At 34.0% G+C, this 16,162-nt stretch overlaps 1 protein-coding gene across 2 annotated transcripts in view; it reads right to left on the bottom strand.

Annotated features, from left to right (window-relative positions):
- The window catches only part of SEMA3D (semaphorin 3D), a 191,197-nt gene that overhangs the window by 158,765 nt on the left and 16,270 nt on the right, over window positions 1-16,162 (bottom strand). The window lies entirely within an intron of this gene.

Below are 16,162 nucleotides of genomic sequence, written 5' to 3'. Positions count from 1 at the left end.
CTTGCACAGTTTGTGACTTTTATTGCAAATGAAGTAATGGTCAGGATGGCAGTGATTTGAAATACAGTAGAACAGATTGTTTCCTTGTTTATAGGAAACTAGAAGTGCAGTATAAAGTGCACTTTGTAAATGTACCAGAGAGAACCATAAAACTGAATAAGTGCATTGACTAAAATACAACACAAGGTGATAAGTCTAGGTTGGTCCTAAATAATAGACAACCATAAAAGATAATTAGGTTTGAACACGTAATCTAAAGAGAAAAGAGTAAAACCTTTTTACAAAAAAATGCATAAGTCTGAAAAGAATTTAGCTAAGCTCAGATGTCATTATTTTTAAAGGTATTCATTTAAAGATAAAGCATAACTTGTCTTTCTACATATAAAGAATTGTGTCATGTTATTACTGTCATCTCCACAGTTTTTCAAATTGATTGCTTTAAAAATAATGTAATCATCTTGCATTGCAAAGTTTTTTCAAACATCTTATAAAAAATTTCACACATACAGAAAAGTTGAAGTATATAGAAAGCATCTGTATACCCACACCTAGATTCTACACTCTTTTTTTTTTTTGACATTTGCTTTATTATCACACTATGCATTCCTGCCAATCCATCTGACTTAAAAAATGTTTTTCAAAGCAGGACAATGATATCCATATATGTTACCCCTAAACACTCTACCAGAATAAAAATTTTGTATTTTCTCTTGTAACTTAAATATATATATTGCTAAGAGATAAAAATATATAACTAAATAGATGTCTTACTGTGCACTACATCTCTTGGACGCTAGTTACTTATTCATTAGAGTTTAGTGCTTATGAGGCTATCATCTTAGTTTTAATCTCCCTGATGGGTCCATTAGTTATTTTGTTTTCCACAGGTACATATTAAACCCCTTATAACATTTAGTCATACTGAAACTTAATGTATTTCCAACAGGGGTGTAACATGCAAAAGTACACAAATCTTAAATAATAGACAAATCAGGGAACAGGCCCAATAGATGGTGTTAATTAAAGACATTTTGCAAATGATTCACTTATACATTTAGGTACTATAAAACAAACCTATTAATTCAAAAATATAAAATAAACAATAGCTTATTTACCTTTTAGAGATGTCATACATACATATATTCATGTTTTATTTTAGTTATATATTTACTTCTAATGAGGGTTAGCTCTTCAACAGAATACAAATTATAAAACATTTAATATTGGCAGAGATAATATTTGCATTTATCATAGAGCAACAAGTAATGAGCCCTTGACATCTCATGAAGTTGTGGCACCTCAGTCAACAACAATTAAATGCTGAGCTCTTGAAAATATGAATGAACAATATGACTTATGTCACACTTACACAATTCCCTTTATTTTAGCTGATGTGCTTTTAATTCCAAACGTGCACTGGCTTATCCAATTATTAATTATTTTTCTTTTTCTTCTGATAATTGTTAGTTTTATCACCTATTTGTTACATATATACATATTAGCTTAGAAATGTAGACAAAATAATGTTTTAATTTTTCTTGCATTATGCTGCAATATAACTGATTTTTTTTTTTTTTGAGATGAAGTCTGGCTCTGTCACCCAGGCTAGGGTGCAGTGGCAAGATCTCTGCTGACTGCAACCTCCACCTCCCGGGTTCAAGCGAATCTCTGGCCTCACCCTCCTGAGTAGCTGGGACTACAAGCACGTGCCAACACACCTAGCTAACTTTTGTATTTTTAGTAGAGACAGGTTTCACCACATTGGCTAGGATAGTCTCTATCTCCTGAACTCGTGATCCACCGCTTCAGCCTTCCAAAGTGCTGGGATTACAGGTGTGAGCCACTGCGCCTGTCCACAAATGATTCTTAAGATAATAAAGCAATCTCCAATTTCAATGTATTGCCTAGAATTCTAGAGCTTGATTGTTCCAACTTAAAGGAATAATTGAATTTTCCAGAGTATAAAGTTATAAAAATCACATTTCAGAAAAATAATATCTCTTTAAGACCTATGGTTTTAACTACATTTTAATTTGGTATTGAAAAATTTTAAGAATTTTTACTAATTTATGAGCAAATTTCATCCCCTTATGAGTTGCTTACATTTTCCACCCAAGTCATCACCTATAGGCCATTTATATTCATGAAGTACAGAGGACACACAAAGAAAGAGAGCTGACACAGATTAAAAAGTAATCTTTTTAACAGGCTCTTTATGAAGTAAATCAACCTGTTTACCAAAAACACCACAAAATACCATTAGCATAACAGACAGTAAGAAGAAAATAGTCATATCATGCAAATATCTTATAGCCCACAGATACTTTATGGAAATCCCCACAAGAAAAATAACCCAAAAAGTAATGGTTCTAAACACGCTTTGTTTGGAATAATGATGCCATTAACATTTGGCACTACAGTGCCCAAATGGAAGTGTGTTTGCATAATGGTTTACTCTACTCTTTATAAAGATAAACACAGAAGGTCACTGTGCAGAGGCTGACGTGCTTCAGGAATAAATGGCACTTTGAAATATAGAATGTCTCATTGTTTCTGGCACAAGCCTACCTTTTTAGTCTGATTAAAAAAAATAGACCTAGGGTTTTATTCTATTTCTTGTTTTTATAATAATAAAATTTCATCCTTATTTGCTTAGATGGATAAAGAAATACTAAAAATGTGACAGTTAATAAATAAATTATGTTAACAGTATCAAATATGGTAACAGTTTTGATATCAGTGTTAAAATATTAGCATAGTGTAATAAAAATAACATGTATGAAAGATTCTGGTTATATTCAAAATATTAACCAAAAGATTTTTGTTTCTCCAAGTGAGACTAAATTCCTGGAAAGATGCTTTTATAAGTTGACAATTTGGTATGCTTAACCAGCTCCCCATTGTACATTTTATTTGCCTTTTCTTCACAGTTTGACACTTGCCTACACTTTATGTATACTGCCTAAAATGTGCTCACTGTATTACTCTGATGTCTGAGTTTTTTGCACCACGTCCCAATATGATCTTATATTTCTCTCGTTACTTGTATTTTACACAAGGCTTATAAGTAAATAAATTGCATCAATTTATGCTGTACATACATCAACATTGTTTGGGGAGAACAAAGCAAAACAAAACAAGCCAACAAAGGCTCTGCTGGGCAGAGATGTAGCTCCTCTCCTCAACAACACCCAACAGTCTTCACGTTTTCACTTCAATTGCCCAAAGCACACAGATTTGTATCATTGTTGCAGGAAGTCAGGGACCCCGAACGGAGGGACCAGCTGAGGTCATGGCAGAAGAACATAAATTGTGAAGATTTCATGGACATTTATTAGTTCCCCAAATTAATACTTTTATAATTTCTTACACCTGTCTTTACTGCAATCTCTGAACATAGATTGTGAAGATTTCATGGACACTTATCACTTCCCCAATCAATACCCTTGTGATTTTCTATGCCTATCTTTACTTTAATCTCTTAATCTCATCATCTTCGCAAGCTGAGGAGGATGTATGTCGCCTCAGGACCCTGTGATGATTGTGTTAACTGCACAAATTGTTTGTAAAGCATGTGTGTTTGAACAATATGAAATCTGAGCACCTTGAAAAAGGAACAGGATAACAGCAATGTTCAGGGAACAAGAGAGATAACCTCAAACTCTTCCGGTGAGCTGGGCAGAACAGAGCCATATTTCTCTTCTTTCAAAAGCAAATAGGAGAAATATCTCTGAATTCTTTTTCTCAGCAAGGAACATCCCTGAGAAAGAGAATGCATCCCTGAGGGGAGGCCTCGAAAATGGCCGCTTTGGGGGTGGCTGTCTTTTATGGTCATAGCTGTGGGATGAAATAAGCCCCGGTCTCCCGTAGCGCTCCTAGGCTTATTAGGATGAGGAAATTCCCGCCTAATAAATTTTGGTCAGACCAGTTGTCTGCTCTCAAACTCTGTTTCCTGATAAGATGTTATCAATGACGATGCCTGCCCAAAACTTCATTAGCAATTTTAATTTTGCCCTGGTCCTGTGGTCGTGTGATCTCGCCCTGACTCCATTTGCCTTGTGATATCTTATTACCTTGTGAAGCATGTGATCTCTGTGACCCACACCCTATTCATACACTCCCTCCCCTTTTGAAAATCACTAATAAAAACTTGCTGGTTTTGCGGCTTGGGGGGCATCACGGAACCTGCCAACATGTGATGTCTCCCTCGGACACCCAGCTTTAAAATTTCTGTCTTTTGTACTCTGTCCCTTTATTTCTCAGACCAGCCAACACTTAGGAAAAATAGAAAAGAACCTACATGAAATATCAGGGGTGAATTTCACCCAATATATCATCAGAATTTTTTCTGTTCCACTAAGATCAGAAACTCAGAATTTCTGGCCCTTTCCACAAATTCCTCATTGTGACTCATTTCTCCCCTTCTCACTGACTGTGTCTATTGTGTCTACCTGCTTTGTTATCCACATCACTCTCTTTACCATCACCTCAGCTACTGATGGGACCCAACACCTTTAGTTCCTTAACCCCCTTCGTCTGTTTTTTCCTCGTACTTATCTTAGACCCTGATATTCTCTTATTTTGACAATGACTGGCTGCACTTTCAGCTAAAAATTTGTAACCTAGTATAAACACATAAATCCACTGTCAGTAAGGGTAGAGGAGAGTGTTAAATTGCAGTTTCCAGGCCATCATCTTCAAATTTTTCATTGCAGCAAGTCAAAGAGGGGTGATAAGGAATCTGGATTAATCATGAAAACACTCCAGGTGGTAGGACAGAATCTACCCCTTTTTAACAGTCATTGACTTTAAAATTGGTTCCCAAATCTAAAGTGCCAGACTCAAATTTTCCTCTAACTCTAGTCCTCATCTGTCTTTATTACCTAATTCATGAACCATTACATTATTTTCCATCTTCTGTCACTTCCGTCCTCTGGTCATATACAAACCACATGTGTACTCTGAAGGTGTTTTGATGCAATTGATTTGGTAGGCAATGGGGAGCCATGTGTTGTTTTATAAACCAGAAAGACAAACTTTTCAAGTGGTCAAGGTTCTTCTCAATATTATCCGAAAATGTATTATGGCTTTATCTCTAACTAGGCTTCTAATCTGTGAATAAAATGATGTCTTATTCTCACTTAATCATCATAGTGCTGAACTCCACTCCAGTTATGGGTGAGAACACAGTGACAGAATGTAAATAATTTGATGTAGCTGCAGAGCTATTCACTTTGACATCTAATACCAGTACATATTCTTTCCTTCACACTGTCCTGCAGATAGTAGGATTTCAGTAACCACTATATGACTGGAGGAAGGAAGCAAGAAAGATGGGAAAGAAGGAAGTGAAGGAAGAGAGAATGACCAACTAGTGTTCAAGAAACACAAGCCATAATTTCTACAGTAACTACTCCAGAGATATCATATCTATCACATCTCTCCACAAACTATATCATTTGTGGATAAAAACTGAACTGTTATTTTATTGAACTGCAAACAGTAATATTGAAAATAATATATATCTCAACTCAACTTTGATAAAATTGAGTTTTCAAGCCTAACAGGATAATGTCAAGCTACTTACTGATCTGATACAAAACAAAAAGGTAAGCCATTATATAAATATAAGGAAATAAGTGTATTTTTTTACCATTGAAGTGTGAACAAAATTGATATGGTTAAGAGATGGATGAACATGCAGTCAGATGACAGAGATTACTATCAACACCAGCATGAAAGTATAGGACTGGGAAGATAATGGGTCTGATAAAGACATAGAAAAAAAAAAATAAAGAGGTCAATAAACACATGAATAAGATCTGAGTCAGGTAGAATGAGTAAAATAAATACTATAAAGAACAAGAGAGACAGAGTCATAGTGAAAGAGAGAGAGAAATTGAAACTGAGATTTCCACGATGGAAAAGGAATTAGCCAGAAAACAGCTGTAGGCGAATGGGGGCGATGCGGTTTGCCTGACTCTCTGCCTGTAGAAACAGGCATCATCATTCTAATGAGAACCTTGGGGAACAAGAAAACATCATAGCAGCACAGGAGGTAATGGGACCCTCCTAAACAGGACTGGTGGGACTGCACCTGGTGTTCAGACCCAGGCATCTCATTATCCAAAAGGTGCAGGGAAGCTGGAAGGAGTTCAGAGACATGATGGAAAAATGATTAAGATACAAAGAAAGATGATTTCTGATGGAAGATTAAAGCACTAAAGAAGCTCAACTTGGATGCACAACAAGTTGATGGGCAAAGTATCTCTCTGCAAACCAGCAAAAGATATCAAAACTCTGGGGGAAAAAAGTATTATTTAATTTGGTACTAGGAGAAGAGGTTTATGAAGAATAATTGCAGTGAAGCAGAAAAGAACTCAACCCTAAAATTAGGAAGTGAAGTATAAAAATGCAAGCAATGACTACTTGCATGTATGGAGGAGGGGAATGGATAACATCAGTCGGACAATGTAAATAAAATACAGGCAACTTGACCACACAGAGGGTGACCAGGTTCTGGAAGACAACACAATCAACATAAAATAAGGAAATATCAGAAAATTAATAATAATTCAAACTCAATTTTCAAAAGGACTAAAAATTTTAGCTTTATCTTCCATGTTTTGTTGTTACACTTGTCTTCACCTGAAATAGTAAATTAATTCAGCAGTTTCCAGAAGGGAAGTAAATAAAATTGAATAATTGGTCCTTTTAACATGGCTTACAGTGATTCTTTGTGTTGGTTTGCAAATTAATATTTTAAAATATTAAAATGTGAATGAATCACTCACATAATTAGCAATGGGGGTAAATATAAAATATATAAATAACATATAGATAGATATAGAAATAAATCATAAATATTTTATAATGTTTTAATCATAAAATTGTTCCTCCCTCCCCTGCTGTAACTTTGCAGGGTATGAAAAACCCAGGCACCCATGCCTTCTGGAGGGGCGAAGAAGACAGTGCTGGAACTGAGGATGGTTGCGGGTTGAGCAGGCGGGGAGAGTTGCAAGAAGCAGGAAGAGAAGAAAGCAACTACCATTCACGTAGGAGTGAGATGGCTCTTCAGAGAAGGAAGCAAACAATTCTTAGGTGGGACTTATTTATCCATAATAACACATGCTGTTGCATTAACATAAAGGCCAATCTGTGTTTTTTTTCTATGAATCACTCTGTAATACCCATTATAGGAAGAAACTGAACTACCCACACAGGTATTATTTTTGGATTATGATATTTGAGTTAGCAAAACAGGTATGTTATCCACCATCTTACAACTTAAATATTCACAGTGCTACATACAAATATATTTTTTATTAAAACTCAAAGTGAAGATTCCTGCATTTTAAGAAACATCTGATGCACAACAGAAAACTCTGAAGAAATGAAATTCTCACTCTAGTCAGACTGTCCATTTGTTTTCATTTTATGTGTTTGCATGTCTGACAAACACTCATCTCTGTGCTTTGAGAGTCAATATAATAATAATCTGTAACTGTTTTGTAGCTGTTCCCAATTTGTAAAACATGTGTGTTTTTTTTTTTAATCTCATCCTAATTTCAGCTTTGGAGCTAGATATTGCTCATCCTCTGTTTCACAAGTAACGAAGCAAGAATCAGAGGGGTTTCTGAGCAGCCAAAGTTAAGTAGAAAGAAGGGCTAACAACAGCAAAGACCTGCATCCTCCAACTGCCCAACAAGTGATCCTTCCACTGCCCTTTATGTCCTGCGCAATTCATGTGTTAAGTCACAGCATCAGTAAACACAGAGTTAACAAAACAGTGATTATTGCATAAAACCACACCCTTATCATGAATTTGTTGGGAATCATAAAAAGTGCAATTATTATGAAAGAAAAATGAAAGAAGCAGGTGACATAGATCAGGTAAAAATTAATAATAACAAAAGTTATTAGCTAAGTTTCCAGAATGCATAGCCATTTGTTTTCGTAGAATGACCTTTGTTTTCTAAGAATGACATGTCATAGTTGATTAAAATGCAACTCATGCCACAGTGTAAAAAGCCAGAAATTTCAGGTAGGTTTCAGCATTTAGAGCAAAAGGACACTCTAAAGATGCAGTGGAGTGGAGCAGTAAGTGGAAGGAAGAACAATGTGGGAAAGGTGTACTGAGAGGGTGAGGAAAACCTGAGGAAGAATGTGGAAAAAGAGTGGAAGCTCTGACAAGTTTCCAGAAACTGAAAACAAGCATATGCACAAAAAGAAACTTGGCAACGACTTCCCAAATGCACCAAGGAGCAATCTGCAGAACAGAAGGTTCCAGTAGCTGAGAGGAAATACACTTAGCAGAGGCAAACATCATCTTGGAACTGACTGAAAGGAAAATAACATTTAAAATGTTCAGACTCCTTGGAAGACAGAAGTAAAGGAACTGAGTCAGCGATTGAATGTCATAAGGCAGAGGTTTAGAGGCCGAGGACATCCAAGGAGGTGAGTTAATGAGAAGGAAAGACAAGGATGTGAAATAAGAATATAAAAGAAGTATATGTAAATCCAAAATATACAGTAAGATTAGAAAGTAAAACAGAATACAAAGAAAAGAAAAAAAAAGGCACTTGGAAAGTGGCCTCTCCATGAAAGTGAGCTAATGCTTGTGCAGCAGTGAAGAGCTTAAACTCTAAAATCAAACTGCCTGGTTCCACATTCTATCTTGACAGCTTAGTAGCAGGAAATTGGGGCAAGTTATTTAATTACTGTATACCTCAGTTTCTTCACTTGAAAAAGGAGAAAATAATAAATAAATCAAGAGAATTCAGTAAGAAAATTGTTATAAAGCAAAGAATACAGTGCTTGTCACCAGAGTGAACAATAAAATATAATCTTAATGTCCAAAGTCTTGAAAGATTTATAATACTTCAAAGATCAGAAATGGAATCTGGAAAAAAAAAGGCTATAAAAATGATCAGCATGATGGAAAAATAAGAAAAAAAGAATCAACTCTCCAACAGAAAGGATAACAGGACAGTAGGAAATAATTAGGTAATTTAAAGATGAACTTTTTAAAGTAATGAATAAAGTAAAAGATGTTACTTAAAATTTATCTGATCCAAGACAATTTACTATGAAAAATGTAAATTCATGGAAAATGGGCAAAGAAGCCCCTTATTTCTGAAAGACCCAATTCAGAAATCCAGCTTTAATCATTTAAAGTGGCTCCCTTATTCTCATTCCCAGAATTGCTTTCAACCAGCCAAATGTTTCAATCCTGATTCAAGTAAATAACCAAGCATTTCATATCTGAATGCTTTTCAGAAACAGTAAGGAAAAGTAATTTTTGCCAATCTTTGAAATATAACTTGAACTGAGTAAAGTTACAGACTCCCATTCTAACAAGAAAAGCTTCAATTTTCATGAGTTATAAATTTTTATTTTGTAAATGGAAACATCAATAATAACAGTAATAATCACCAATCTTTTCTGAATGTTTACTATGAAATAAACTCTACACATCTTATTTCAGACTCTTTTGGAAAACTTTTCAAAATGCTAATTAGTTTGCAATAAAGTTGATGCTCAGAGAAGTGTAGTGAGAGCTTCAGGTCTTACAGTCAGTCAGTAGCAGAGCATGGATTTGAATAAAGGTCTATTTGAGCCAAAGTATGTCCTTTTCATAACGTTGCTACATGGGAGCCTTCACTGAATAATAACTTGAACTGAGTCACTACATAATATCATTGTATAGTGTTACCACCTATCACAGATTTAAACTAGTTATTTAAACTAGTTGTTATTGTTTGTTTTAACCCAAACCTATCTCTCTATCTGTATGTATCTATACATATATTTATTTATCTAAACTCCTACAAGCTTGGTAACAAAATTTCTTAAAATCTAAGCAGATAGAGAGCATTTTTGAATTGCCAATCTTTAAAAAGTATTTTTTGGAAAGGAAAATTAGATTCCCTTAGTCATTATAAGTTCTCATAGTCTGAGCATCTCCGCAAGCTGCATTTGATTTTCATGCTTAAAGATGCATGGACTTTTTCATAGAGCACAGCCTCTAAAGACAAGCCAATTACTTCATCTGGTGCTAAAGTGAAGAAAGTGACTTGACACAATACAGGAGGAAAACTTTCAGTGTTGTAGTTTATTGAAAGACTGAATGTCAGCCACTTTTGTGGCACACATATTTTGTATAATACATTTTACATATTACATTAGAATTTGTCTGGATAATGTTGACAGTAGGAAATTTCAACTTTAAATATTGATTTTAGAACTTAGAGCCTGTATAAAACTCAACTCCATGTATTTGTAGCTGGTAAATAAAATGTGGTCTTTTATTCAAGGAAACAATAGGCACTTAGAGATATAAAACATGTACACAAAGAGCTGTAATTTAGGCAGAATGAAAGTGCTATGCAAGAAATATAGAAGATGCCATTTAGCATTAGGTATATCTCCTAATGCTATCCCTCCCCCCTCCCCCCACCCCACAACAGTCCCCGGTGTGTGATGTTCCCCTTCCTGTGTCCATGTGTTCTCATTGTTCAATTCCCACCTATGAGTGAGAACATACGGTGTTTGGTTTTTTGTCCTTGCGATAGATGAGTTAATGGGTGCAGCACACCAACATGGCACATGTATACATATGTAACAAACTTGCACATTGTGCACATGTACCCTAAAACTTAAAGTATAATAATAATAAAAAAACAACTTTTTATGTAAATTAAAAAAAAGAAATATAGAAGATGAATTAAATAGTAAAAAAAAAAAAACTTCTTGAGTGAGATGGATGGGAGATGTAGTAGAATCAAAGAAAATTTCACAGTAGAGAAATCATTAAAGCTAGAGTTTGTGAATAGATAATGTTTCAATAGACACATAAGATATGACATGAGAAAAGACGTGATGTAATAGTTTCATGTGGCTAAGACAAACACGGGCTAAACTGCAAAGTTAGATTACAACCCAATCATGACAAGGGTATTGTGTTTACACTGGATTCTGCCATCACTTGTAGTAGGGAGTGAATGACACCAGAGGTGTCCAAACAGGCCAGTCACTTTATTTGAGTTTACCTTATCAGGAGAAAATCATGCTTCACCCACAATAGTTTCATCACCTGTGATTTTTCAATATCTGAGTACCTATGCATACCATTTTTTAAAAAGTTCACAATATATTTCTTTAAAACCAATTCAGGTAATTCCCTTTAAACTAAGAAGGACATCAACTATTCCTGACAGTTATTCTCATATAAAATAGGAGTAAGTATGTGGTGTAAGTCTCCTTTTATGGAGAAAATGTGTGGTAGAGAAAGCAATCACGCATCTCAAACACTACAAAGTATTTGCAAAGGTCAGCCTTTTACAGAAATATTCAGAAAATATGCTAAAAACAAGAAGCAAGGGAAAATGCAGATGGGTTCATATACCTTAAAAGGACATATATTATTCCTAACAAAATTATATAAATATGTACCTGAGTATATAATGCGCTTCATCAATTTTTTAATCAGTACAGGAAAGTGCCAAGAAGATGGTTAATGGCATAAACAGGTTTAATAATCATGAGAATCTAATTTGCTTGGAATGATATTGTTCTTACTGTATTTACTACTATATTTCATATACCTACACACATATACACATTCAAACATGCTATATATATACAAGTCATACTTAATGTCATTGTTAGTTTTGCTTAAATTATATGTATTTTTCTACACGATGTTGATCTTACCAAATAAAGTCTTACTAACAATGATAAAGGTTCTTAAATACAATATCTTAACTTGGTTAGGGCTTATGATAAAATGAGAACAGAAATATGAGTTAGAAAACTAATAAAATAGTTCAGGCAAAAGAACATGAAGGTTTGAATCATGGTGTTGGCAGTGACGATGGAAAGGAGGCAAGTTTTAAGAAAACTTGCTGAAGTAATTGGAAATAAAGAGCAAAGGAAAGTGATAATAATAGTAGCTAACATTTATGAGGTATTACTAAGGGCCAGACATTATTCTAAGTTGTGAACACATATTAACTCAATCTACACAGTAATTTATTAAATACTCTTAATACTTCATTTGCAGATGCTGAATCTAAGGCATAGAGAGATAAAGCAAATTGCCTAAGGCTACAAGCTTGTTAGTGACAGAATCGGGATGGGAACCCAGGTGGGACTAGGTTCACAGGACCTGTTCTGTATTGCATTAGAGATGACTGATGTGTAAAGTGCAAATTACTAGCCATATGGTGCTGATAAAAATAAAGAAAAGAGGTTCAGTGAGTCGGTAAGGGAAAAAATAAAAATGAAAGCCCCGTTTTATTTTTGACATTTTGTATCTGAAGGGATGGAAGAACATTAAAGTGGATAAGAAAACATGAGGTAGAGGTTTTGTATGAAGGTGATAATGGATTACAGCCAAAGCAACTGATCAGAACTATTATCTAAATGAAGGTGTACAGTGAATGTGAATGTAAATTACCAAATTAAACAAACTTTAACTGAAACAATGTCCTGAAATCAATACAAACATGTTGGACTTAGAGAAATATCCATTAGCAAGGGTGGCTGGAGAAACAGCAGATATTTCATTAGACACAGGTAAACTGAGACCCACCTGAAGATCATAAAAAGCCAAAACAATATTATATTTCATCATGCAGGGAGCTATAAAACTACATTGAAATGTCAAGAGATGAAATGTTATAATAGGCTGAAACATTTTGCTTGAAATGCCTCATCTGGAGGTCTTGGCTGGTTAAATAGAGAAGTGAGGCCAAGAGTATCTGGAAATATGCAGAACAGTCAAGGGTGGTGATGTTCTCATGGAAACATAAAGCATTTCAACGGGAATGCAGGAAAGTAATGAGAAAGCTAGAAGGATTGGTGGTTGTGTTATAAATTTTCACCTTTGAATGATATAACTTACTGTGAAGCTGATACTAATGTTGGAGGTCTATTTGTGGTAGATTAGTAAGAATGTGACTTTGCCCATAAATTTATCTTAATTTATTGTTATAAATACATGAAATATCTTCAAGAAGAATTATAAGCATTCAAGGTCTACCTGTATAGAGGTATAATCAAAAGGCCAATATATTTAAGAATAAGGGTGTATTTGCATTGTCAAATCCCCAGTTTAAAAAAATACATCTAAAACTTGGGGAATTATTATTCCAGGAAGGATGGAATTTCCCTCTACAGGAAAATATCTACAACTGAAAGATATAATGTAATAAATAAATACATGATTTAAAAGAAAAATAAGACTGCACATCTGCTTCCTGATAGAATTATGATGAATACATTGGGAAATGTTTCTTTGGTTTCTATTATTAAAGGTGACCACATCAACAAAGCATGATATTGTGTAAAAACATTATCTTTCTCTTTGTTCACATCCAGATAACAAATAGAAAATGGTAATACTTTGGATAAGTCTACCTCTCACAGACAAAGAGCTATAAACAAAACACTAGTAGGGGTATTCTATACTGTTCCCATGCATATTTTTGATAAGGGCATATATTTTGGACTAAAGTGTATATAATAATTGAAAAGTTTGACAGAATTTTATACTTTTCTTATCATAGTCTAATGGCTGAAATAGATTAATCAACCTGTGGCTCTTATTATTTTTTAAAGACAACTACAGCTATGTGGAAAATGGCCCATCTCTACCTACAGAGCCAACCCATTTTTTAATATTTGGGTGGCTTGGTGGGGAGAGGATGCAGTCAGACAGTAGTTCCAAGAAAGTTTCATCCTTTCTACAGGCTAGTCAGAACAAGTTTTCCAAGCAATATCTAACAGCAAATACTACTTAACTTTTTATCAATGTATGATCTATTTTTAATTCTTATTTTAAAACACCTCTGTGACTATTAGTTGTCACCATGCTTTGATGTAAATGTCAATAATTCTGGCAGTACAGGCTTCTTTCTAATTTAGTTGTCGACCTCAGTAAGAAGCAAAAAGTTTACTCTTGTGGGAATGAAGAGGCTTCAGTTGTAACCTCAGCTCTGTGATAACTCAGTCATGTGCCTATGAGCACACTACAACTAGTGTCTCAGATTGGTGCAAAAGTAATTGCGGTTTCTGCAATTTTTTAATTTTAATTATTTTTGCACCAACCTAAGAATTGGATTATGAATTATTCAAGCCCAGAGCTATAGAGCTATTCTCCTCTGAACACTTAGCACTTATCTTAAATTACATACATATATACGTGTGTGTGTGTGTGTATATATATATATTCATGTTTAAGGAAGGAAAGGTGAGAAAGAAAGAAAGAAAGAGAGAGAGAGAAAGAAGGAGGGCAGTAAAGTGTTGGGGCAGGGGAAGGAATTCAAACCAGCTTGTGCTCAGTCGTCCATGTAAAATTAAGAAATTTAGACAATATCTCAGTTTGCTTTTTTATTCTGAAATACTATGACTTCATGAGATAAATTAGATAAAAAATATTTTATCATTATTTTATTATACTATGAGTCCATGAGATACATTAGAAAAAGTTTATTTTATCATTAGCTTATTAATTAGAAGGATTTTCAAATAAATATTCTGAAACCGACAGTTTGTCAGGGTTATACTCCAATTATGGCCAAGACTGAAATTAAACAAAACAAAGAAACAAACAAAGAAAAACCTTCAGACACTAGTTCTGTTAAACAAATTTTAACAAAATGCAGCTTGTTGGAGAAATTCAAAAATTATTTAGTAAATATGCACTAATTTAATATATTTAGAATAAAATTGAACTTTAGAGACACTGTTTTCTGAACACTAACAGGTTGTCTGCTACTTTCACACAGTATATTTTGCTCCTAACATTCTTTTGAATGAAGATAACCTAAAGAGAAATGGGCTGATAGTAAGGAGGCAAAATAGAGTACTTAGAACATTTTCATAGTTTATCAAATTAATGTTACGGAGGTTAAAATGTCCATCTTCCCATCTAACACATGTTTTAAATTAAATCAATACTGCCACCTAAGAGACTGATTTTGGATATCTTCGATTGAGAAAAGGATAATCATTTTAAGTCTTTCTGATTCTAACAAAAATTGGAAAAGAAGAGCTGTGGTATCTATTTCATTATTTATTTAAACAAAAATATTTTCCTGATGCTACATACAACTCAGGATTTTAGATTCTTTTCTCAAAACTCTACTTACTTTTTTTCATTTGCAATTACAAATCAACTATTGATCACTATGCTAGGTATCACACAGAATGAATATGAAAGGTGGAACTATCAGTTCTGAAGAACTGATAGATTGCTAGTGAGACAAAGTGTCCATATAAAATAGTTTTAAATTTAAATTATTTATTTTGATGTGTGAATGTGTGTTTGTGAATGTGAAAATAAAAATAAGTTCAGTATATATGTGATCTGGTTTGGTATTCTGATGGACAGAGAAGGTGAGATGTGATTTGGTTTTTAAACAATAGAATAGCAAAAGATTTAAAAAAAAAGAGCGAGAGAAAGAAGGAATTCCATTCATGATGAACAGCATGAGCAATACTGGGCCCTAAATATTAAACATACATGATAACAAAATAAGTATTCACTACTTTATTTCACAAAATAAATATTAGTAAGATTACCATTGGTTTCTATTTCTAGTTCTATGATATATGTTTGAAAGTTGCTGCCTGTACAAACCTATTTTCTGTATCTCATTATTTTAGTAGTCTGAAACAGTCATCTTCCTTTAGCAGGAAAAACATCATGAGGTATTCCATATACTGCTAGAATCCAGTCTGACTTCAGACTTGTATATATGTGGAAAGATATTTCTTGCTCCATTGTGAATTTTGGGAACAATACAACAATCATTTCAAAAAGTGTAATATCAATACTAAGGTTTGAATCTCAGGGAATCTAGGTCCTGAGAGGTATATAAAAAGTTCTATGTCAGGCAGAATGATTTGAATATAGAATAGGGCAAAATCAAAAACCATATGAATATCAGGCAGTTAAAGTCTGACATAATAGTCTAATAAATTATTTCTTATAATTTCTCTGGTATCCTTCTTTTATATCCTCATTACCACTGCAATAGTCTAGCCCATATCACATATGTGAAAGCGTTAATTAATCTCCTTGAAAATTATTCATAGGTTTATCTTCCCAAGACACTAATTCTTGGGTTATTTCATTGTTAAAAAATATTCAGTG

Source organism: Pongo pygmaeus, chromosome 6 (genome assembly GCF_028885625.2).
Source record: "Pongo pygmaeus isolate AG05252 chromosome 6, NHGRI_mPonPyg2-v2.0_pri, whole genome shotgun sequence".
Lineage (NCBI taxonomy): Eukaryota > Metazoa > Chordata > Mammalia > Primates > Hominidae > Pongo > Pongo pygmaeus.
Note: the sequence above shows the minus strand (reverse complement) of the source record. Positions and strands in the feature narration are given on the sequence as shown.